The 23,078-nt window shown below is 47.0% G+C and overlaps 1 protein-coding gene across 2 annotated transcripts in view; it reads right to left on the reverse strand.

Annotated features, from left to right (window-relative positions):
* The window catches only part of CUL2 (cullin 2), a 144,998-nt gene extending 127,185 nt beyond the window's left edge, over positions 1–17,813 (reverse strand). The window contains exon 1 of one of the 2 annotated variants that reach the window (XM_040352654.1): positions 17,578–17,813. The gene's annotated coding sequence lies outside the window, so the exon portion shown is untranslated. Of the gene's footprint in view, positions 1–17,501 lie in introns of both variants that reach the window. The other variant, XM_040352653.1, reaches the window with a different exon arrangement.
* Between the last annotated feature and the right edge of the window lie 5,265 nt (positions 17,814–23,078).

A 23,078-nucleotide genomic window follows, 5' to 3' on the forward strand; every position in this document is an offset into this window, starting at 1 on the left:
GCCGCGCCGTCGTCCCGGATCGCTCCCCGAGCGGACCCGACCTCCGCATGTACCGGGGGGGGGGGGGGGGGGTCCCGATCGGACCCCCCACCCACGTCTAGCAGAGGACGTACAGGTACGTACATGTGCCTGTCCGTGCCATTCTGCTGACGTATATGTACATGAGGAGGTCGGGAAGTGGTTAAAAAGAGAGCAACAAGCCATGTGTACTGTGTTAGCCACTGTTAAAAGTAGAAGTTTGGATTTAGGGTAATACAATTTATTGGCCAACCAAAGAAAGATTGTGAATTAGAGGTGTTACAACCTCTGTCAGGTTCCTATTTCAATCTATACTTGTCTCTCTAGGTCAGATGTCATCAAACTACGGCCCTCCAGTTGTTCAGGAACTACAATTCCCATCATGCCTAGTCAGGTCTGTGAATGTCAGATTTTAACAATGCCTCATGGGAGGTGTAGTTCCGCAACAGCTGGAGGGCCGTAGTTTGAAGATCCCTGCTCTAGGTTTTCCCTTCTTGTTGTGTCCCCGAGACAAAAAGTAGGAATATCATCCCAACGGGGAGCAATTTTTGCAAGTGTATTTTACTTTGGTAAAAAAATAACCCAAATCACTGTATATTTAGTCTGCAGGAAAGTTCTTGAATCCACAAACTATGGTTTATATACATTTGAAACTCAAATCCATCCTGATGTACTAATGACCCCAAAATACCAGGTCAGTAGAAATACCCACCAAATTACACCTTTCTGCAAAGTAGACAGTCCACGATATTTAAAGTGGACCTTCAGTCATTTTTTAACTTTCCATCTATTAAAGAGGTTGGAAATCCTTTACAGCCACTTTATGCTACAGGTTAGAGTTGCACAATTCTGGCCAAAATGAGAATCGCGATTTTTTTGCTTAGAATACAAATCACGATCAAGAATCCCTTTCACATTATACAAACACACTTGGGCTAACTTTACTGGTTATTTTTTTTTTTATTATTATTATTATTATTATTATTATTATTAAATAAAAGTAATATTTACCCCCAAAAAATTGCATTTGAAAGACAGCTGGGCAAATACAGCGCAACATAAAATTTTGCAACAACCAATGTTATTCTCTAGGGTCTCTACAAAAAAAAAAAAAAAAAAAAATTATATAATATATGTTTGGGGGTCCCAAGTCATTTTCTAGAAGAAAAAAAATGGATTTTAAAACATGAAACCAACAAATGTAAAAAAAAAAAAAAAAAGTTTTGGTGTTCAAGTGGTTAAACTTTCCTAAATTTACACACAGAAGTGTATTCCTTTGATGTAAAAGACAAATTGTTACAAGGTTTAGACTTAAAGTGCCACCGATAAAGAATGTGCTGACACTTGGCACACTGCCCAGATTTTACAGCTGTGGCTTCAGCAGAGCAGAGAGAATGCTCTGCATAGAAAGATCGGGAAACACTTTGTCACGACCACAACGGAAAAATAAATTGCTCCAACGGTTCTTGATGAATAATCGTGCAGCTCAACTACAGATAAGCCTTGCATGCAAGGAGAGTCAGGACGCCCACTAACACACAGCTCCTTTATCTGCAACGTAGAGAGCGTCCCGACTCTCCTGTAGTCCAAGGGAGGGGGCGAGCACGACACTCCACACCAGGTAGAAAGCCTTGCATTACTGTGTGGAGTTACAGACAGAAGAACAGAAAGTGAGGATTTCTCAGAAGAAATAAGGACATTTAAAAGCAAAATGGAAGGATGAGGTAAGTGAATGAGGACTGCACTAAGGTAAAGGAAGATATTTAGGAAAAAAAAAAAAAAGAAATTGTACCTTTACAACCCCTTTAAAAGTTTGTAGCGGCTCAGTCGGGACTTTCCTTAAAACATCCACAAGGTCAAGCAAAAACAGAAGACCTTTGAGCAGATGGCAGAAGCAGAACACATGGAGTAATATAGTCATCCCATAAGAAAACACTGCATTCCTGTGTCTTTCAAGCCTAGCATTATACAGAGAAAGAAGCTTGTACATCCAAAAGACCCAACACACATGAAGTAACTTATACTTACATGCAGTGCGGAATGCAAAAGATCTATACATTGGGGAGATGAAGCCAGCTCTAAAAAATAAATAGAAAAGCAAGACTCGGCAGTCTTCCTATACGTTTAGGAAAAGGAGATATTAAGTTTAGCACAGCGAGGTCCAAATTTCGGGCAGAGAGGACACAAGAGCCTTTGATGGGATATATTTAATAAAGCTGGAGAGTGCAAAGTCAGGCTCACTTATGCATAGAAACCAATCAGCTTCTCAGGTCGGCCATACATGGGCAGGCTGAATGTACCCAGTTGATTAAAGGAGTTGTAAAGGAAAAATTTTTCTTGCCTAAAATGAATGTCTGCAAGGTAGACAGACAGAATAGTGTAATGATTCTGTTAAAAAACAAGTAAATACCTATTAAATGCCTTCATCTATATCACCTCCGGCATTCTAGTTTCTGTTCTCATTCACTTCCTGGTTTGCGGCTCTCGTTCATGTAAGAACTACATTTCCCAGTATGCATTGCGGCACGCCCAGTAATTCACACCTCCTTGAAGTCTCTAACACGTAGAGAGCGTCCTGCCGCACAGATGTAGTTCCCAGAAGGGGGTGAGCACGTTACTGACCACCGCAGTAAACGCTCCCTTCACGGTGGTCAGTAAAATCAGACAAGCAGGAAGCGAACAGAACAGAGAAGAAATAGAGCAACTTCTGAGCAAAAACGAACAATGAGGAATTGAAAAGAGGAATGTCTGCAGGAAAAGGATGCTTATTATGAAATGGGAGAAAAAAAAAAAAAAACCGACCTACTTGGTTATAACCAGCCTGCAGGATTCTCTTGCGAATATCATTAGCAGCTTTTATAGCCGCTAGCAATAATCATGGTCTTCTCCTGGCGAGGGAAGCTTTCCCCCCCCGCCCCAGAAGAAGACAATTGCTCGGCAGGAGGGATTCGTCTGTGTTGATGGGGAAAATCGGGTAAATTTCTTTCCTGCAACCCATGGTCCTTTTTTAGTAAATAACCCCCATGGTGTGAACAAGCCACAAAACTGTGAGCCCCAACCCCAATAACGGTGATAGAAGCCATAGATCAAAACGGACCCGTGGTTTCCACTGCACTGCGGAAATGCTTCCCAAAACAATAATCTTTCATCTTAGCGTCTTCAATCAGACCAGAAAGTCACACTGCAGTGCAGGATTACGCTGAATACATTTTGTTGTATTTTTATATACGAGTTGTGAAAAGCTCCATTCACATGCCTTCAATAGGAAAACCACAGGTCAGCTCCTTAAAACTGCAGCAAGCAGAATGTTTTCTAACGCACCTCAATGGAACGCTCTGCGATTTCAAACAATCAACGGATTTTGACTGCTGGAGAACGCGACAATTGCAAGAAAATGCTCAGAGCAAAATGATCTTCCAGCCAACATGGAAATTGCTGAAAGTGAGTCAATGTTGCCTCATTCTGTAAGCAGAGCGCCGAAGTGTGCAAAGCCCGATTGATCGATCGATGACCTGACAATGTGTAACCTGTAAGATTATCGTTTTGTATCCTATATGAAAAACTAATAAAATACAAAAAAAAAAAACACACCACACCCACACACACACACACTTGGGCTCATACGTTTACATATCCTGGCAGAATTTATGATTTCTTGGCCATTTTTCAGAGAATACAAATAACACAAAGAGAGACTTTTCTTTCACTCATGGTTCGCGTTTGGCTGAAACTATTTATCAATCAACTGTGTTTACTCATTTTAAATCATAATCACAATAGAAACTACCCAAATGACCTTGATCAAAAAACAGTTTACATACCCCAGTTCTTAGCATTTCACCCTTTTAACATCAATGACAGCTTGAAGTCTTTTGTGGTATTTGTAGATGAGGCTCTTTATCTTCTCAGGTGGTAAAGCTGCCCATTCCTCTTGGTAAAAAGCCTCCAGTTCCTGCAAATTCTTGGGCTGTCTTGCATAAACTGCAAGTTTGAGATCTCCCCAGAGTGGCTCAATGATATTAAGATGGCCACTCCAGAACCTTCACTTTATTCTGCTGTAGCCAATGACAGGCCAACTTGGCCTTGTGTTCTGGATCAAACATTTCCTGTGCCTTTGTAGCTCACACATCCCCAAAACATCAGCAACCCACCTCCGTGTTTCACAGTAGGGACGGTGTACTTTTTGTCATAGGCCTTGTTGATTCCTCTCCAAAATGTAGCATTTATGGTTGCGGCCAAAAAGCTCAATGACTTTGTGCCAAAAGGTTTGAGGCTTGTCTCTGTGCCGTTTGGCATATTGTAAGTGGGATACTTTGTGGCGTTTGCGTAGTAATGGCTTTCTTCTGGCGACTCGACCATGTAGTCCATCTTTCTTCAAGTCTCTCCTTATTGTTCATCTAGAAACAGCCACACCACATGTTTTCATAGAGTCCTGTATTTCATCTGAAGTTATTTGTGGGTTTCTCTTTGCATCCCGAACTATTTTCCTGGCAGTTGTGGCTGAAATTTTAGTTATTCTACCCAAGTGTGGTTTGGTTTCAACAGAACCCCTTCTTGATTAAAGTTTGAACACTGCCGATCAGCATTCTCAATTCCTTGGATATCTTTTTATATCCCTTTCCTGTTTTATACAGTTCAACTACCTTTTCCCTCAGATCCTTGGACAAATATTTTACTTTCCCCATGACTCAGAATCCAGAAATGTCAGTGCAGCACTGGATGAAAAATGCAAGGGTCTGCCAGGAGTCCAGAAACTCATTGACCTTTTATACATACACTAGATACAAGCAAACAGATCACAAGTTAGAATGGCCACCTTTAATAGCCATTCCAACTCCTTTTTGTGAACTTGTGTGCATGTTATCAGGTCAAAATCACCAAGGTATGTAAACTTTTGATCAAGGTGAATTGGGTAGTTTATGTAGTTGCTGCACAATTCTGCCTGGAAAGACTGGGGAGAAAAATAGGCCTGCAAAAGGTAGTTCTTGAATCTCGCTTACTACTTATAGTAGATGCTGGGACTGCTGGCACAACCATTTTCAGAGTTATAGCTCTGTCTAAACAACTTGATAGGTTCGAAAGGTGATTGTTGCAAAGCTTGGCGGGTCACACCTTTGGTGCCTTCAAGGAAATGAACAAGACGGATTCCTGCCTGCTAACTTAAAGAGCCTCTTAATCGGAGGCTCTTCGGCTAAGCTCAACCCCACACAAGCTAAAAGTACCCCTACTTGCACTTCATGAGCATTGACTGACAAGCAGATCGGTTTTCCTTTGTAACCACTTAACGCCCGCCGCACGACTATTTACGTCCGCAAAATGGCACAGACAGGCAGACGGGCGTATATATACGTCCTTGCCTTTGGTCGGGGGTCCGATCGGGACCCCCCCCCCGCTGCGTGCGGATTCCCTCTGGGAGCGATCCGGGGACGACGGCGCGGCTATTCGTTTATAGCCGCTGCATCGCGATCGCTCCCCGGAGCTGGAGAACGGGGAGAGCCGTATGTAAACACGGCTTCCCTGTGCTTCACTGTGGCGGCGCATCGATCGTGTCATCCCCTTTATAGGGGAGACACAATCGATGACATCAGACCTACAGCCACACCCCCCTACTGCATTTTTTGCTGTGAAAATGACAATGTCCCAAAAAGGTGTCAAAATTGTTCGAAGTGTCCGCCATAATGTCGCAGTCACAAAAAAAAAAAAAAAAAAAAAAAAAAAAGCTGATCGCCGCCATTAGTAGTAAAAAAAAATTAATAAAAATGCAATAAAAATATCCCCTATTTTGTAAACGCTATACATTTTGCGCAAACCAATCGATAAACGCTTATTGCGATTTTTTTTTACCAAACATAGGTAGAAGAATATGTATCAGCCTAAACTGAGGGAAAAATTTTTTTTTTAGATATGTTTTTGGGGGATATTTATTACAGCAAAAAGTAAAAAATATTGCATTTTTTTCAAAATTGTTGCTCTATTTTTGTTTATAGCGCAAAAAATTAAAACCGCAGAGGTGATCAAATACCACCAAAAGAAAGCTCTATTTGTGGGGAAAAAAGGACGCCAATTTTGTTTGGGAGCCACGTCGCACGACCGCGCAATTGTCTGTTAAAGCGACGCAGTGCCGAATCGCAAAACCTGGCCGGGGCATTTAGCTGCCTAAAGGTCCGGGGCTTAAGTGGTTAAAGAAACTCCAGAACAGAGGCTGAAATGCTATTGTGATCTTTTATGTTACCCGGTACCCACAAGTTTAAATGTTTTTGTTTTACTTTTTCATAAACGGCATTTGACTTTTTACTACTTGCTATAATAGTGTTAATCACTCAACTGGAAAGCTGGTGGGATTTCAGCAGTTGCCCTTCAGGTACCAAGCTGCTGACTTTAGCTGTTGCACGTTTGGGTGCAGCACTGGTCCCTGATGGATCAAGTCTGGTAGTTTTGGCAGAATCCAAAGCAGACCCGCGTTAAACCTCTAGATCAGGGGTGTCAAACTCAATTTCATCGTGGGCCGCATCAGAATTATGCTTGTCCTCAAAAGGGCCGATTGTAACTGTAAGATTAGATGTCCAGTGTATCCCCTCCCCTTACATTAGATGTCAAGAACCACCCCACCATCAGAAGTTGAGTCCCCCACTCTCCCTTACATCACAGTGCACCCCCATTTACTTATGCTGCTGCTGGGTAGAATCTGAGTGCAAAGTAAGGGTCTGGAGTAGGACTAGAGGACTTCTGGAGCTCTCCTGCAGCTGCAGGAGAGGTGCGAGGGCCACATGAAATGGCCTGGAGGGCCGGATTCGGCCCGTGGGCCTTGTGTTTGACACCTGTGCTCTAGAGCATGGGTCTCCAAACTTTCTAAACAAAGGGCCAGTTTACTGTCCCTCAGACTTCGAGGGGGCTGGACATTGGTGGGAGGATTGGCGCCCCGTAGTTTGTGTAGGTGGGAGGATTGGCATCCTAGTGGCCCAATAAAGGCAAGTAAAGTGCCGTTATCCGGCCCTTTTTATTTTTTTAATAACTGCATTTCTTCTAGTATGCAAACAAGTATATGGTCTTCCCCATTGCTCTACAATCTGAAGATAAACTTGATTTAATTATCATTCTGATTGACTCGATTCCTTTCTGCTAAAGAAGTCTGCCAGAGAATTGAATGTCCCTTTTTTTTATGTCGCTTCCGTGTTTACATTGAGGAGACAGGAACTCTGGGGCTAGGCACTGGAGGCGGCGGATTGTAGATCGGGTCTCCCAGTGGGACGGGAGGCCCGGTCAGAGCAGCGGGAGGGTGGGGGGATGTCTAGCCGCATTGGTTGTTATGCCTGGATAGCCAATCGCTGGCTCTAAACAACGGTACCGGGATAATGCTTGCAGCTGCCTGAGGATGCATATATGCGTACACTCGGCGGGAAAGGGATACTTATGACATGGTGGCATGGCCAATAACAGCTTATGTACCGTATGGGCCTGTCTAAATGAAGACTAAATTGCTTTTTTAAAGAGGAAGTAAACCCTGACGGGTGCATCGCATAGTAGCCCATTATGCAGAGGTGTCAAGCACAAGGCCCACGGGCCGAATCCAACCCTCCAGGCCATTTTATGTGGCCCTGCAGGAGAGCTCCACCCCTCCTCAAGATCAGTGTTTCTCAACTCCAGTCCTCGAGGCGCCCCAACAGGTCATGTTTTCAGGATTTCCATCATTTTGCACTGGTGATTTGATCAGTTTCACTGCCTTAGTAATTAACACAGCCATTTCTGAGGGAAATCCTGAAAACATGACCTGTTGGGGCGCCTTGAGGACTGGAGTTGAGAAACACTGCTCCAGACCCTTACTTTCTGCTTTCAAGCAATGCATCCAGCTTCTTCCCAGCAACAGCATACGGAAATGGGGGTGCAATGTGATGTAAGGGAGAGTGGGGGACTCAACTTCTGATGGTGGGGTGGCTTTTGATATCCAATATATGGGGAGGGGATGCGCTAGACATCTAATCTTACAGATACAACCGGCCCTTTTGAGGGCAATCATAATGCTGATGCGGCCCACAATGAAATTGAGTTTGACACCCAATGTCAGTATGTCACTTACCTGAAACCGAAGCCTGCGACGTCACCGCTGTCCCCACTGGCAGCGAGCGTCCATCTTCACCCCTCTTCCTTCTGGGGCCACGAACTCCGGCTCTGTGACTGACCAGAGCCGCGTGACGTCACGCATGCGCAAGGGAGCCGCCAGTCACAGCATGACCCCTTTAGAAACGGCACTATCTGCCCTTCCTAAAATGTGCATGCGCCATAGACATTGGCTTTATTGTAAATATCGCCTAAACCGTGGAGGGTTGGGAGATATTTCCAGCACCTACAGGTAAGCCTTAATATAGGCTTACCTGTAGGTAAAAGAGGTTGTATGGGGTGTAAAGCCACTATAAGCATGGCCTCTGCCCTCCACTGGCAGTAGCAAAAATAAAGGTGATTGTACAGAGATTGCACAATAAGGATCCCTGCACACTGGGCATACAAACATGCTGCATATACAGGCTTGCCTATGGAGAAGGGAGTCTGTCATTTATAATATTCTATTACAGTCCTGTCTGAAAATCTGCAAAACGCCATCCAAGTCTGATGATATGCACCAGATCCAACCTCCAATATTATACACGTCCTTCTGTCTGTTATTCTCAGACTGGATTAGATCATTTGTTCCCGAACCATATAGCTGGTTGTTTATATTTACCACGGCACAGAGATATTCAAAGAATAAATTTTTTATACCGTACTTTACATATTAACTAAATTATACGCTGATGTTGGATGAGAAGGCCTGGCTCGCAATTCATCATAAAAGATGTTCTATCGATCTGAGGTCAGGACTCCATGCAGGCTAGTCAAGTTCCTCCACCCCAAAGTGCTCATCCATGTCTTTATGGACCTTGCTTTGTGCACTGGTGAACAGTCATGTTGGAAAAGGAAGGGGCCGTCCCCAAACTGCTTCACAAAGTTGGGAGCAACCAAAAGGTCTTTGTATACTGACGCCTTAAATGGGGCTGTAAAGGTTTGTTCTTTGTTATATATACTTACCTTCTATTTACAAGGGTTTTCCCTTTGATCCTCCTCTTCTGGGGGTCCTCCAGCAGCGCTCCTGGCTCCTCCCCACATCAAGTGCCCTCTCGGAGACCGGCATTCCATGGGGAGCACTCCTGAGTCCTGCTGCATCTATTGACAGACAGCAGGACTCGGCCCTGCACCCGTTCTACTGGATTCGATTGACAGCAGCAGGAGCCAATGGCTGCTCTGCCATCAATCTATCCAAAAAAGCCAGAGAAAGTGTCTGGAGCTGTTGTGCTCATCCCCTTCAATGGAACCATCGGGTTCAGGTAAGTAAAAGGGGGGGGCTCTGGGGGCCAGCTGCACTATGGAAGGTTTTTCCCCTCAATGTAGAATGCATTAAGGTGAAAAACACGAGGGCTACAACCCCTTTAAGGAGTCCCCTTCACTGGAACTAAGGGGCCAAGCCCAACCCCTGAAAAACAACCCCCACACCGTAATTCGCCCCCCCCCCCCCACCAAATGAGGACCAGCGCACAAAGCAAGGTCCATAAAGACACGGATGAGCGAGTTTGGGGTGAAGGAACTTGACTGACCTGCACAGAGTCCTGACCTCAACCCGATAGAACACCTTTGGGATGAATTAGAGCAGAGACTGCAAGCCAGGCCTTCTCGTCCAACAACAGTGCCTGACCTCACAAATAAGCTTCTGGAAGAATAGTCAAACATTCTCATAGACACACTCCTAAACCTTGTGGACAGCCTTCCCAGAAGAGTTGAATCTGTTATAGCTGCAAAGGGTGGGGCCAACTCAATATTGAACCCTACGGACTAAGACTGGGATGCCATTAAAGTTTATGTGCGTGTAAAGGCAGGTGTCCCAGTACTTTTGTCAGTATACAGTGCATCCAGAAAGTATTCTCAGTGCTTCATTTTCTCCACATTGTGTTATGTTACAGCCTTATTCTAAAATTGATTAATTAATTTTTCTCAAAACACTAAAAGCAATACCCCATGACAACTTAAAGTTTGTTTGAAATCCTTGCAAATGTATTAAAAATAAATCCCATGTACACAAGTATTCCCAGCCGTTGCCATGACACTCAATATTCATCTCAGGTGCATCCTGTTCCACCGATCATCCTTGAGATGTTTCTACAACTGAGCCCTGGTTCACACTGGGTACGATTTGAGATGCGATTTCACATGTCAAATCGCATCTCAAATCGGCGGCATTTGCCGGCAATGGTACCGTCCTAATCGGTGCGACGCCGATTTCAAAAAGTAGTTCCTGTACTACTTTTTGCGATTTCGGGCCGCGATTTACATTAAATTGTGGCCGAAATCGCAGCAAAATCGCAGCCGCGAAATCGCGGTAAAATCGCACATTTTACCGCGATTTTGAATTCGCAGCAGTGTGAACCTAGGCTCAGTCTGACTTAAAGCGGTCCTCCACCCTAAAGTGGAGTCCCGCTGATCGGAACCCTCCCCCCCTCCGGTGTCACTTTTGACACCTTTCAGGGGGGAGGGGGGTGCAGACACCTGTCTAAAGACAGGTATTTGCACCCACTTCCGGCCACACGATACGGGCGAAAGACGGGCATTCCGTCACATCCCGTCTGTCGCCCGTTGTGTGCTGGGAACACTCGGCTCCCAGCACACAGCGTGTGAGCCAATCGGCGGGCGCAGCGCGACTCGCGCATGCGCCGTAGGGAACCGGGCAGTGAAGCCGCAGCGCTTCACTTCCTGGTTCCCTCAGCGTGGATGGCGGGGGGAGCAGCAGAGTGACGAGCGATCGCTCGTGCTCTGCTGCGATCGGCGCTGGACTCCAGGACAGGTAAGTGTCCTATTATTAAAAGTCAGCAGCTGCAGTATTTGTAGCTGCTGACTTTTAATATTTTGTTCCCATGGCACATCCGCTTTAAGAGCTTCTATGAAAGAGGATCTGGCAGAGGCAATTCTCTTCCTTAGAACTCTACATTGAATTGAATTGATTTGCATTTGCTAAGCCTATAACTACATTTCAAGATTAATATAAACGATTTCTAGGTTTTACAGATTTTGTTTTTGGTTCATTATAGATGAGCTTTGTTTTTGTTCTAAAACAACCAAATAATGTGGTTTGTATTTTTGAACTGGTAAAGAGCCTGTTCCTGATGTTTATGCCTGCTGCTACTATCCAGCCACTTGATTGTTTTCATTGTGTTTGTCTTTTGCTTAAACTGTGCAATACAGTAGACTGTTGGCTTCCCAGCCAGTAGTCCTGTGGTAGGTTGCGTTTCTTTCCCTCAAGGAATGTATAAAATACATTCGCATATTAATACAGAGGAGTCGGAGAGTCGGAGTCGGAAGTACATAAAACTGAGGAGTCGGAACATTTATCTACCGACTCCACAGCCGTGCGTTAAATCGCGGCCGAAATCGCAACAAAATCACTGCAAATCCGCAGCCGCGAAATCGCGGTAAAATCGCGATTTTGAATTTGCAGCAGTGTGAACCTAGCCTTAGTTGGAGTGCACATGTACTGTACATAAGTATTCACAGCCTTTGCTCAATACTTTGTTGAGGCACCTTTGGCACCAATTACAGCCTCAAGTGTTTTTGAGTAAGTCTTGGCACACCTATTTGGGCAGTTCCTCCCGTTCTTCGCAGGACCTCTCAAGCTCCATCAGGTTGGATGGGAGGGGGGCGGTGCACAGCCAATTGCAGATCTCTCCAGAGATGTTCAGTTGGGTTCAATCTGGGCTCTGGCTGGGAACGTCAAGGACATTCACAGAGTTGTCCCATAGCCACTCCTTTGTTACCTTGGCTGTGTGCTTAGGGTCGTTGTCCTGTTGGAAGATGAACCTTTGTCCCAGTCTGAGGTCCAGAGCGCTCTCTGTACAAGTCTCTGTACATTGCTGCCTTTCCCTCAATCCTGACTCGTCTCCCAGTCCCTGCCCCCTAAAAAACATCTCCACAGCATGATGCTGCCACCACCATGCTTCACTGTAGGGATAAAATTGGCCAGATGATGATCGGCTCCTGGTTTCCTCCAGACATGACACTTGCAATTCAGGCCAAAGATTTCAATATTTGTTTCGTCAGACCAGAGAATTTGGTTTCTCATGGTCAGAGTCCTTCAGGTAACTTTTGGCAAACTCCAGGTGGGCAGTCATGTGCCTTTTACTGAGGAGGGGCTTCCGTCTGGCCACTCTGCCATACAAGCCTGATTGGTGGAGTGCTGCAGAGATGGTTGTTCTTCTGAAAGGTTCTCCTCTCTCCACAGAGAAATGGTGGAGCTGTCAGAGTGACTATCTGGTTCTTGGTCCCCTCCCTCACTAAAATTGTTCAGTTTGGCCGGGCGGCCCGCTCTAGGAAGAGTCCTGTAGCTGGATTCAGGTAGATGCGTGCATTTGTACGGCAGCATAGCGTATCGTATTTACGATACGCCGCCGTAAGTCAGAGAGGCAAGTGCTGTATTCACAAAGCACTTGCCTCTTAAGTTATGGCAGCGTAGCGTAAATGGGGCGGGCGTAAGCGTGCCTAATTCAAATTATGATGAGGGGGGCGTGTTTTATGTAAATGGGTGGTGACCCAACGTGATTGACGTTTTTTATGAACGGCACATGCGCCGTCCGTGTACATATCCCAGTGTGTATTGCTCCAAAGTACGCAGCGAGGGCGTATTGGTTTCGACGTGAACGGAAATTACGTCCAGCCCCATTCACGGACTACTTACGCAAACGACGTAAAAATTTCGACGCGGGAACGACGCCCATACTTAACATTGACTAGGCCACCTAGGGGGCAGCTTTATCTTTACGCCGGCGTACCTCTTACGGAAACAGCATATCTTTACTGCGACGGGCAATCGTACGTTCATGAATCGGCGTATCTAGTCATTTGCATATTCTACGCCAAACTCAATGGAAGCGCCACCTAGCGGCCAGCGTAAATATTGCACCCTAAGATACGATGGCGTAGGAGACTTACGCCGCTCGCATCTTAGCCTAATTTAAGCGTATCTGGTTTCCAGAATACGCTTAAATTTAGGACGGCGTAGATTCAGAGTTATGTCGGCGTTACTACCGATACGCCGGCGTAAAGCTTTCTGAGTCTAGCTACTGGTGTTTCCAAACTTCTTCCATTTATGGTGATGGAGCCCTCTGTGCTCATTGGACCTTCAATGCGGCAGACATTTTTCCGTACTCTTCCCCAGATCTGTCCCTCAATACAATCCTGTCTCTGAGGTCCACAGACCATTCCTTGGACTTCATGGCTTGGTTTGTGCTCCGACATGCACTGATAACTGTGGGACCTTCTATAGACAGGCGTGTGCCTTCCCAAATATCGAACAATGGACTGAATATACCACAGGTGAACTCCAATCATGTTGTAGAAACATCTCAAGGATGATCGTTGGAAACGGAATGCTTCGGAGATCAATATGGAGGGTCATGGCAAAGGCTGAGAATACTTATGTACATGGGATTGTTTGGCATTTTATTTTTAATAAATTTGCAAGGATTTCAAACAAACGTCTTTCACATTGTCATTATGGGGGATGGTTTGTAGAATTCTGAGGAAAATAATGAATTTAATACATTTTGGAATAAGGCTGTGACATAAAATGTGGAAAAAGTGAAGCGCTGTGAATACATTCCAGATGCACTGCACTGTATATGTACATAGAGCTGCGTGTTCAGTGCTGTGAATGAGAGCCGAGTTCTTCTCTGTGTCCATGTATACCAATGTACAGAGTCCTGTGTACCTGCACTGTGTAGTAGGGATCAGTCCCCATCTGTGTCCATGTATACAATGTACAGAGTCCTGTGTACCTGCACTGTGTAGTAGGGATCAGCTCCCATCTGTGTCCATGTATACAATGTACAGAGTCCTGTGTACCTGCACTGTGTAGTAGAGATCAGTCCCCATCTGTGTCCATGGATACAATGTACAGAGTCCTGTGTACCTGCACTGTGTAGTAGGGATCAGTCCTCATCTGTGTCCATGTATACAATGTACAGATTCCTGTGTACCTGCACTGTGTAGTAGGGATCAGTCCTCATCTGTGTCCATGTATACAATGTACAGAGTCCTGTGTACCTGCACTGTGTAGTAGGGATCAGCTCCCATCTGTGTCCATGTATACAATGTACAGAGTCCTGTGTACCTGCACTGTGTAGTAGAGATCAGTCCCCATCTGTGTCCATGTATACAATGTAGAGTCCTGTGTACCTGCACTGTGTAGTAGGGATCAGTCCTCATCTGTGTCCATGTATACAATGTACAGATTCCTGTGTACCTGCACTGTGTAGTAGGGATCAGCTCCCATCTGTGTCCATGTATACAATGTACAGAGTCCTGTGTACCTGCACTGTGTAGTAGGGATCAGCTCCCATCTGTGTCCATGTATACAATGTACAGAGTCCTGTGTACCTGCGCTGTGTAGTAGGGATCAGTCCTCATCTGTGTCCATGTATACAATGTACAGAGTCCTGTGTACCTGCACTGTGTAGTAGGGATCAGTCCTCATCTGTGTCCATGTATACAATGTACAGAGTCCTGTGTACCTGCGCTGTGTAGTAGGGATCAGTCCTCATCTGTGTCCATGTATACAATGTACAGAGTCCTGTGTACCTGCACTGTGTAGTAGGGATCAGCTCCCATCTGTGTCCATGTATACAATGTACAGAGTCCTGTGTACCTGCACTGTGTAGTAGGGATCAGCTCCCATCTGTGTCCATGTATACAATGTACAGAGTCCTGTGTACCTGCGCTGTGTAGTAGGGATCAGTCCTCATCTGTGTCCATGTATACAATGTACAGAGTCCTGTGTACCTGCGCTGTGTAGTAGGGATCAGTCCTCATCTGTGTCCATGTATACAATGTAGAGTCCTGTGTACCTGCACTGTGTAGTAGGGATCAGTTCCCATGTATACAATGTACAGGAGTCCTGTGTACCTGCACTGTGTAGTAGGGATCAGTCCTCATCTGTGTCCATGGATACCAATGTACAGGAGACCTGTGCACCATATATAGGGGGTCAGCTCTGATCTGTGCCATGATCACCATTCTACAGAGTCCTCCTCCAATGTATATGAGAGATTAGCTCTATCTCCATGTATACATTGGGGTGGATTTACTAAAGGCAAATAGACTGTGTAGTAGGGATCAATCCTGGCTCATGGACCTGCACTGTATAGAAGGGATCAGTCCTGGCTCATGGACCTGCACTGTGTAGTAGGGATCAATCCTGGCTCATGGACCCGCACTGTGACGTAGGGATCAGTCTTGACTCTATGCATACAGAGCACTGTGTAGTAGGGATCAGTCCTGGCTCTATGCATACAGAGCACTGTGTAGTGAGGATCAGTCCTGACTATGTATACAGAGCACTGTGTAGTAGGGATCAGTCCTGACTCTATGTATACAGAGCACTGTGTAGTAGGGATCAGTCCTGACTATGTATACAGAGCACTGTGTAGTAGGGATCAGTCCTGACTATGTATACAGAGCACTGTGTAGTAGGGATCAGTCCTGACTCTATGCATACAGAGCACTGTGTAGTAGGGATCAGGTCCTGGCTCTATGCATACAGATCACTGTGTAGTAGGGATCAGTCCTGACTCTATGTATACAGAGCACTGTGTAGTAGGGTTCAGTCCTGACTCTATGTATACAGAGCACTGTGTAGTAGGGTTCAGTCCTGACTCTATGCATACAGAGCACTGTGTAGTAGGGATCAGTCCTGACTCTATGCATACAGAGCACTGTGTAGTAGGGATCAGGTCCTGGCTCTATGCATACAGAGCACTGTGTAGTGGGGATCAGTCCTGGCTCTATGCATACAGAGCACTGTGTAGTAGGGATCAGATCCTGGAGATATGCATACAGAGCACTGTGTAGTAGGGATCAGTCCTGGTTCTATGTATACAGAGCACTGTGTAGTAGGGATCAGTCCTGACTCTATGCATACAGAGCACTGTGTAGTAGGGATCAGGTCCTGGCTCTATGCATACAGAGCACTGTGTAGTAGGGATCAGGTCCTGGCTCTATGCATACAGAGTACTGTGTAGTAAGGATCAGTCCTGACTATGTATACAGAGCACTGTGTAGTAGGGATCAGTCCTGGCTCTATGCATACAGAGCACTGTGTAGTAGGGATCAGTACTGGCTCTATGTATACAGAGCACTGTGTAGTAGGGATCAGTCCTGACTCTATGTATACAGAGCACTGTGTAGTAGGGATCAGTCCTGACTCTATGTATACAGAGCACTGTGTAGTAGGGATCAGTCCTGACTATGTATACAGAGCACTGTGTAGTAGGGATCAGTCCTGACTCTATGTATACAGAGCACTGTGTAGTAGGGATCAGTCCTGACTATGTATACAGAGCACTGTGTAGTAGGGATCAGTCCTGACTATGTATACAGAGCACTGTGTAGTAGGGATCAGTCCTGACTATGTATACAGAGCACTGTGTAGTAGGGATCAGTCCTGACTATGTATACAGAGCACTGTGTAGTAGGGATCAGTCCTGACTCTATGCATACAGAGCACTGTGTAGTAGGGATCAGGTCCTGGCTCTATGCATACAGATCACTGTGTAGTAGGGATCAGTCCTGACTCTATGTATACAGAGCACTGTGTAGTAGGGTTCAGTCCTGACTCTATGTATACAGAGCACTGTGTAGTAGGGTTCAGTCCTGACTCTATGCATACAGAGCACTGTGTAGTAGGGATCAGTCCTGACTCTATGCATACAGAGCACTGTGTAGTAGGGATCAGGTCCTGGCTCTATGCATACAGAGCACTGTGTAGTGGGGATCAGTCCTGGCTCTATGCATACAGAGCACTGTGTAGTAGGGATCAGATCCTGGAGATATGCATACAGAGCACTGTGTAGTAGGGATCAGTCCTGGTTCTATGTATACAGAGCACTGTGTAGTAGGGATCAGTCCTGACTCTATGCATACAGAGCACTGTGTAGTAGGGATCAGGTCCTGGCTCTATGCATACAGAGCACTGTGTAGTAGGGATCAGGTCCTGGCTCTATGCATACAGAGTACTGTGTAGTAAGGATCAGTCCTGACTATGTATACAGAGCACTGTGTAGTAGGGATCAGTCCTGGCTCTATGCATACAGAGCACTGTGTAGTAGGGATCAGTACTGGCTCTATGTATACAGAGCACTGTGTAGTAGGGATCAGTCCTGACTCTATGTATACAGAGCACTGTGTAGTAGGGATCAGTCCTGACTCTATGCTTACAGAGCACTGTGTAGTGGGGATCAGTGGCAGGATGCAGTGCAGGCGGAGGCCTAGTACCCATGTGTGTCAGTCATGGGGCAGTGAGGAGTGCCGGCTCCGGGGGGGGTTCCCATGTAGACACTCCCAGCTGTAGAGCGCCCCCTGTAGTCGGTGCGGAGTTGGGGCTCGGAGGTGTGAGTGGGGGGAGGGGAGGCCGGTACCTGTACACGCGTCACTGGGGATCCTCTGCGGGAGATCATCAGCTGTCACCGACACCGCTCACTCAGCTGCCATTACCTGGGATGCCGGGATCCACCATCTGCCCGCCTGGACGGGGGGAGACACGGAGCTTCTCACGGCCGGAAGTCTCCTTTGCTTCTCAGACTGTCCCTGACCCGCACAGCCGGCCAATGAGGAGGAGGTGCTGGGGCGGACAGGCGGCACAGACCTGCGTAGAAGGGAGAAGTGGTGGCGGAGTCCCCCCGGGGTGTAAAATGGGCTGATCCGAAGTACGGAGAGCCCCGAGGATCATACTTCCGTCCCCTGTGACAGCAGGAACCGGAAGTGTGATCACAGCCGACATCCCCATGTGTTATGTCCGTCCCTGGAGATGTCCAATCACCATGCTTTATGTGTGACCTCTTTGTACTGCCCACACACAGGGGGACACACCAATAATCACATATACTTCAACCTACCTCATACATCTCTATTTGTATTAAAAGTATGTCTAAAGACAAAACTTTTTTTTTGAATAGTGGGAAGGATTAACACAACTTTTTTTGTTTTGCTATATGTGTCTCATGGGGGAGATTCACGTTACTTCCTGTCCTGTAAACTAAACAGGAAATGAGAAGATATCTTTCCCATGTGAGAGAAATCCCCACTTACACAGATGTTCCCATTGGAAGATTCTCACCCGTTCAGGAGTGAGCGTTCCTGCTTACAAGTTTTAAAGTGCCATTTACACGTTTCCAAGTGTCACGCATTTGTCACCCAAAAGAAGCTTCTGCTCGTTTTTTAGGTGGCAAGCCTGGTGCAATGTTTAAAACGCACATTTTTTTGTGATTGCTGTGTGACAATCATGGCAGAATCACACAGCGTTTGGGGTACCTTTAAGAAAAATGAATTTACATCCAGGTCAAAACCAATGACGTCCTTGCGACGTCCTTTAGCGCAATGCACGGCTGGAAATTTAGGGACGGCCCATGCGCAGTCCGTTCGGCGCGGCGAGGCGCTTCATTTAAATGAAACACGCTCCCTACCCACCCAATTTGAATTCCGCGCCCTTACCCTGCTTGAGATACACTATGCCGCCGTAACTTACGGCGCAAAATCTTTATGGATTCGAACCAAAGCCAGGTAAGGTACGGCGGCGTAGCGTATCTCAGATACAATGCGCCGGGGCAGATCTTTGTGGATCTGCCCCAAAAAGTGTAGCTGCTGGCTTTTAATAAAAAGACACTTACCTGCTCCACGGTTCCAGCGACGTACGGGCCGGGGCTCTGCTCCTCGCCCCCCCTCGCCGGCCGACATCTTCATTCCTAGTGTGGGCACCCGGCAGTGACAGCTTTCGCCTTCACGGCCGGGCACCCACTGCGCATGCGCGAGCGGCACCGTCCGATTGGACAGGCGCTCACCTACAGGGAGGGGCTGCAATAAGGCAATTAAGCTAATCGCCTTACCAGCCCCTCGGTGGAAGGATGAAGTGGGACAGGAAGTCCCACGGCTCCTGAAGCCCCCACCCCCCCCCCCCCCCCAAAAAAATGACATGCCAAATGTGGCATGTAAGGGGGCAAGGAGTGGATTAAGCGGAAGTTCCATTTTTAGGTGGAACTCCGCTTTAAGGTATGGACCCCTGTTTTACCAGGCCGTCATACCAGCAGAAATCGATAGACAGATTGGTGCAATATGTGGATAGCAAACTTCTTAGGCTCGGCAGCATTGAGATCGAGGATAAGAGAAAAAACAGATCTACGTGCTGTCTGCTTTAAAAACGGCATAGGTTTATTAACCACTTCCAGCCCGGCCTATAGCCAATTTACGTCCGGGAAGTGGTTCTGAAATCCTGACAGGACGTCCTGCAGGATTTCATGCCGCGCGCGCCCGTGGGGGCGCGCAGCGCGGCGATCGGTGATGCGGGGTGTCAGTCTGACACCCTGCATCTCCGATCTCGGTAAAGAGCCTCCAGACGCGAGTAGAGGAGAGCCGATCGGCGGCTCTCCTGACAGGGGGGGTTCGCGCTGATTGTTTATCAGCGCAGCCCCCCCTCGGATCGCCACACTGGACCACCGGGGAAGCCCACCCTGGACCACCAGGGAAGGGCAAATAAAATAAAAAAAGTCTTGAAAAAAAAAAAAAAAAAAGCTTTTTTAAAAAAAAAGATGCCAATCAGTGCCCATGTGAGAGAAATCCCCACTTACACAGATGTTCCCATTGGAAGATTCTCACCCGTTCAGGAGTGAGCGTTCCTGCTTACAAGTTTTAAAGTGCCATTTACACGTTTCCAAGTGTCACGCATTTGTCACCCAAAAGAAGCTTCTGCTCGTTTTTTAGGTATCTGCACCCACTTCCGGCCCTACGATACGGGCAAAGGACGGGTTTTTTCCTTACCTTCCGTCCGTCCCCCGTTGTATGCTGGGAACACTCGGCTCCCAGCACACAGCGGGAGCCAATCGGCGGGCGCAGCGCGACTCGCGCATGCGCCGTAGGGAACCGGGCAGTGAAGCCGGAGCGCTTCACTTCCTGGTTCCCTCACCGTGGATGGAGGGGGGAGCAGCAGGGTGACGAGCGATCGGCTCGTCATCTGCTGCGATCACCGCTGGACTCCAGGACAGGTAAGTGTCCTTATATTAAAAGTCAGCAGCTGCAGTATTTGTAGCTGCTGGCTTTTAATATATTTTTTTAGTGGCACATCCGCTTTAAATACAACTAAATAGATCAGACCAAAATGAAGGACAAATGAAGAGGACAGAGGGACATTTCTCCAAATCAGGGACAGTCCCTAGAAATCAGGGACAGTTGGGAGTTATGCAAGGGGGTGACACCATACTGAGAGAACTGCTGAGGGTGACATCACACTGGGACCATTACAGAGGGCGAAACATACTGGAGAAAATTACTGGGGATGACACTGCATTGGAAGAATTACTAGGGATGACACCACACTGGGAGAATCACGTAAATGACGTTTTTTTGAACGGCGCATGCTCCGTCCGTGGGGGTATCCCAGTGCGCATGCTCGAAATCACGTCGCAAATAGTCAATGCTTTCGACATGAACGTAATTTACGCAAAGCCCTATTCGCGAACGTTTTACGCAAACGACGTAAACGACTGAAAATTTGACGCTGTCCCGACGTCCATACTTAACATTGCGTACGCCTCAGACCCAGGGGTAACGTTATGCCGAAAAAAAGCCTTAAAAATGCGCCGGGCGGACGTACGTTTGAGGATCGGCGTATCTAGCTAATTTGCAAACTCTACACGGAAATCAACGGAAGCGCCACCTAGCGGCCAGCGTAAATATGCACCTAAGATCCGACGACATATCAACATTCAGTCGTATCTTGTTTTGTGGATAAAAAAAAAATACGACAGGGCATCGTAGAACTTACGCGGCGTATCAATAGATACGCAGGCGTAAGTTCTTTGTGGATCTGGGGCCAGATCCACAAAAGAGATACGCCGACTTAACTCGAGTTTTCTAAATTTACACGGCGTGTATCTTTGCGCCCGATCCTCAAAACGAGAAGCGCCTGAAATTCCGGCTTTTCCGTCCTACCTAAAATAATTACACCGGCGCATTCTCGGGCGCAAATTACGCTAGGCAATGCCGCTTTTTTTGATAGGCAAAGATGCAAATGAGGGAGATAGGGCGATCCACAGAATTAAGTGTGCGCGCCGTAGATTACGCCCTGTGCCCACCTGTTAGTTTCCCGGTGGGAATTTACACTTTATAAAAGCAGCCCTAATTTTACACATGCCGTCTGAATGTCTGCTGAAGCAACACCATTGAGGAAGAGCTCAGCACACACACACTTTCAGGACTACAATCTGTCTGCCAAAATGCCAGGACCATCAATGATCCTAGCTGCATTAGTGTCTATAGAGGCGCAAAGAAGGAGGAGGGCACAGAGGAGGAGGAGGAGGGCACAGGAGAGGGTATACCGCCCACGCCAAGATGTGTTTGGCATGCCTGCTTCTGAAGTATTCCGCAACTTCAGATTTACCCGTGAGGCCATCCTGGAATTTACAACAATACTTCAGGATGATCTTACCAGCCCAACACAACGCTCCCATGCACTGCAGCCACTCATCAAAGTACTGGCAACTCTGCATTTTCTTGCCACTGGCTCTTTCCAACGCACAAGTGGAGGCGTGGCTGGGATGGCACAATCCTCCATCAGCAGGTGTGTGCACCAAGTGGTCCCTGCAATCCTGCGGCGCATGGGAAATCAATTTCAAAAACCCACCCAGGAGGACCAGCGTTTGAAGACCATGACAGACTTCTATCACATTGCCAGATTTCCACGCACCATCGGGGCCATTGATTGTACCCATGTGGCACTACAACCCCCCCATGATACTGAGCACATGTTCCGGAATCGTAAAGGCTGGCATTCCATAAATGTGCAGGTGATCGTAGATGCCCATGGCCTCATCTGGCACGTCTGTGCTAAATTTCCGGGATCCTGCCATGACAGCTATATTTTCCGGCAGACCCAGATCTCCAGAGATTTGGACCAGAACATGTATGGAGACAGCTGGCTGATTGGTGAGTGACATGTGTGTCAGGTATGTCCCCCCCATGATGCTGACATCACAAGGGGCACATGCATGACTAATATCCTCCTGTCTTTTCCCTTACAGGTGACTCTGGATATGCCCTGGGACCTCACATGATGACCCCATTCAGGAACCCCCAAACCCCAGGAGAGCAACGCTACAACCAGGCGCACATACGTACCCGGGGAGTGGTTGAACGTACATTTGGGCTTATGAAGTCCCGCTTCAGATGCCTGGATAAGTCTGGGGGTACACTGCTGTATTCCCCAGACTTTGTGTGCCAAATAATTGGGGCATGTTGTATACTCCACAACTTTGCCCTGAGAAGGGGACTGCATATTGACTTATGTGATGACCTGACCCCCGACCCAGGCAATACCCCCCCAACCAACTCTACCCGGTCTGCTGAGGGCACAGCAGCCAGGAGACGCCTTGCAGAAGGCATTTTTTCCCAGTAAACGTACATGAATAATGTCACAATAAGAATGTATCTTTTCCCTGTAAATGCACATCAATAAAGTCACAATGATAATGCATGAATGCACACCACTGTGGTCCCTAGCACAGACACATCACATGCACATCGAATTGGATTAGATCCAAGTCCCCCCCCCCCCCTTTGGGACTTGGGAGCAGTAACGCCACGCCACGGCTCCAATTATGTCACTGTGCATTCATACACCATTCAGGAACCTGGGATTGCACTTCTCCCTGGTCCTGGGGATCCCTACTCCACCAAAACTGAGGGTGACACCCTTAATTTATCAGGAATGCCACCCCCCCCACATTCACACATCATTCACACACATAAATCAAATCATAAGTACAGAAGACCAAATTAAATAATAATAAAAAAAAAAAAAAAGCATAAACAAAAAAACAAAAGTATCCCTGCTAATTAATTAGCGGCGCCTATTGCTACGCCTTGGCTGGGCAGGGGCACGGGCAGGGGCACGGCCACGGCCACGGCCACGCCGTCACGGAGGATGTCCATTGGGGGGGGGGGTGAGC

Source organism: Rana temporaria, chromosome 5 (genome assembly GCF_905171775.1).
Source record: "Rana temporaria chromosome 5, aRanTem1.1, whole genome shotgun sequence".
NCBI classification, from domain to species: Eukaryota; Metazoa; Chordata; class Amphibia; order Anura; family Ranidae; genus Rana; species Rana temporaria.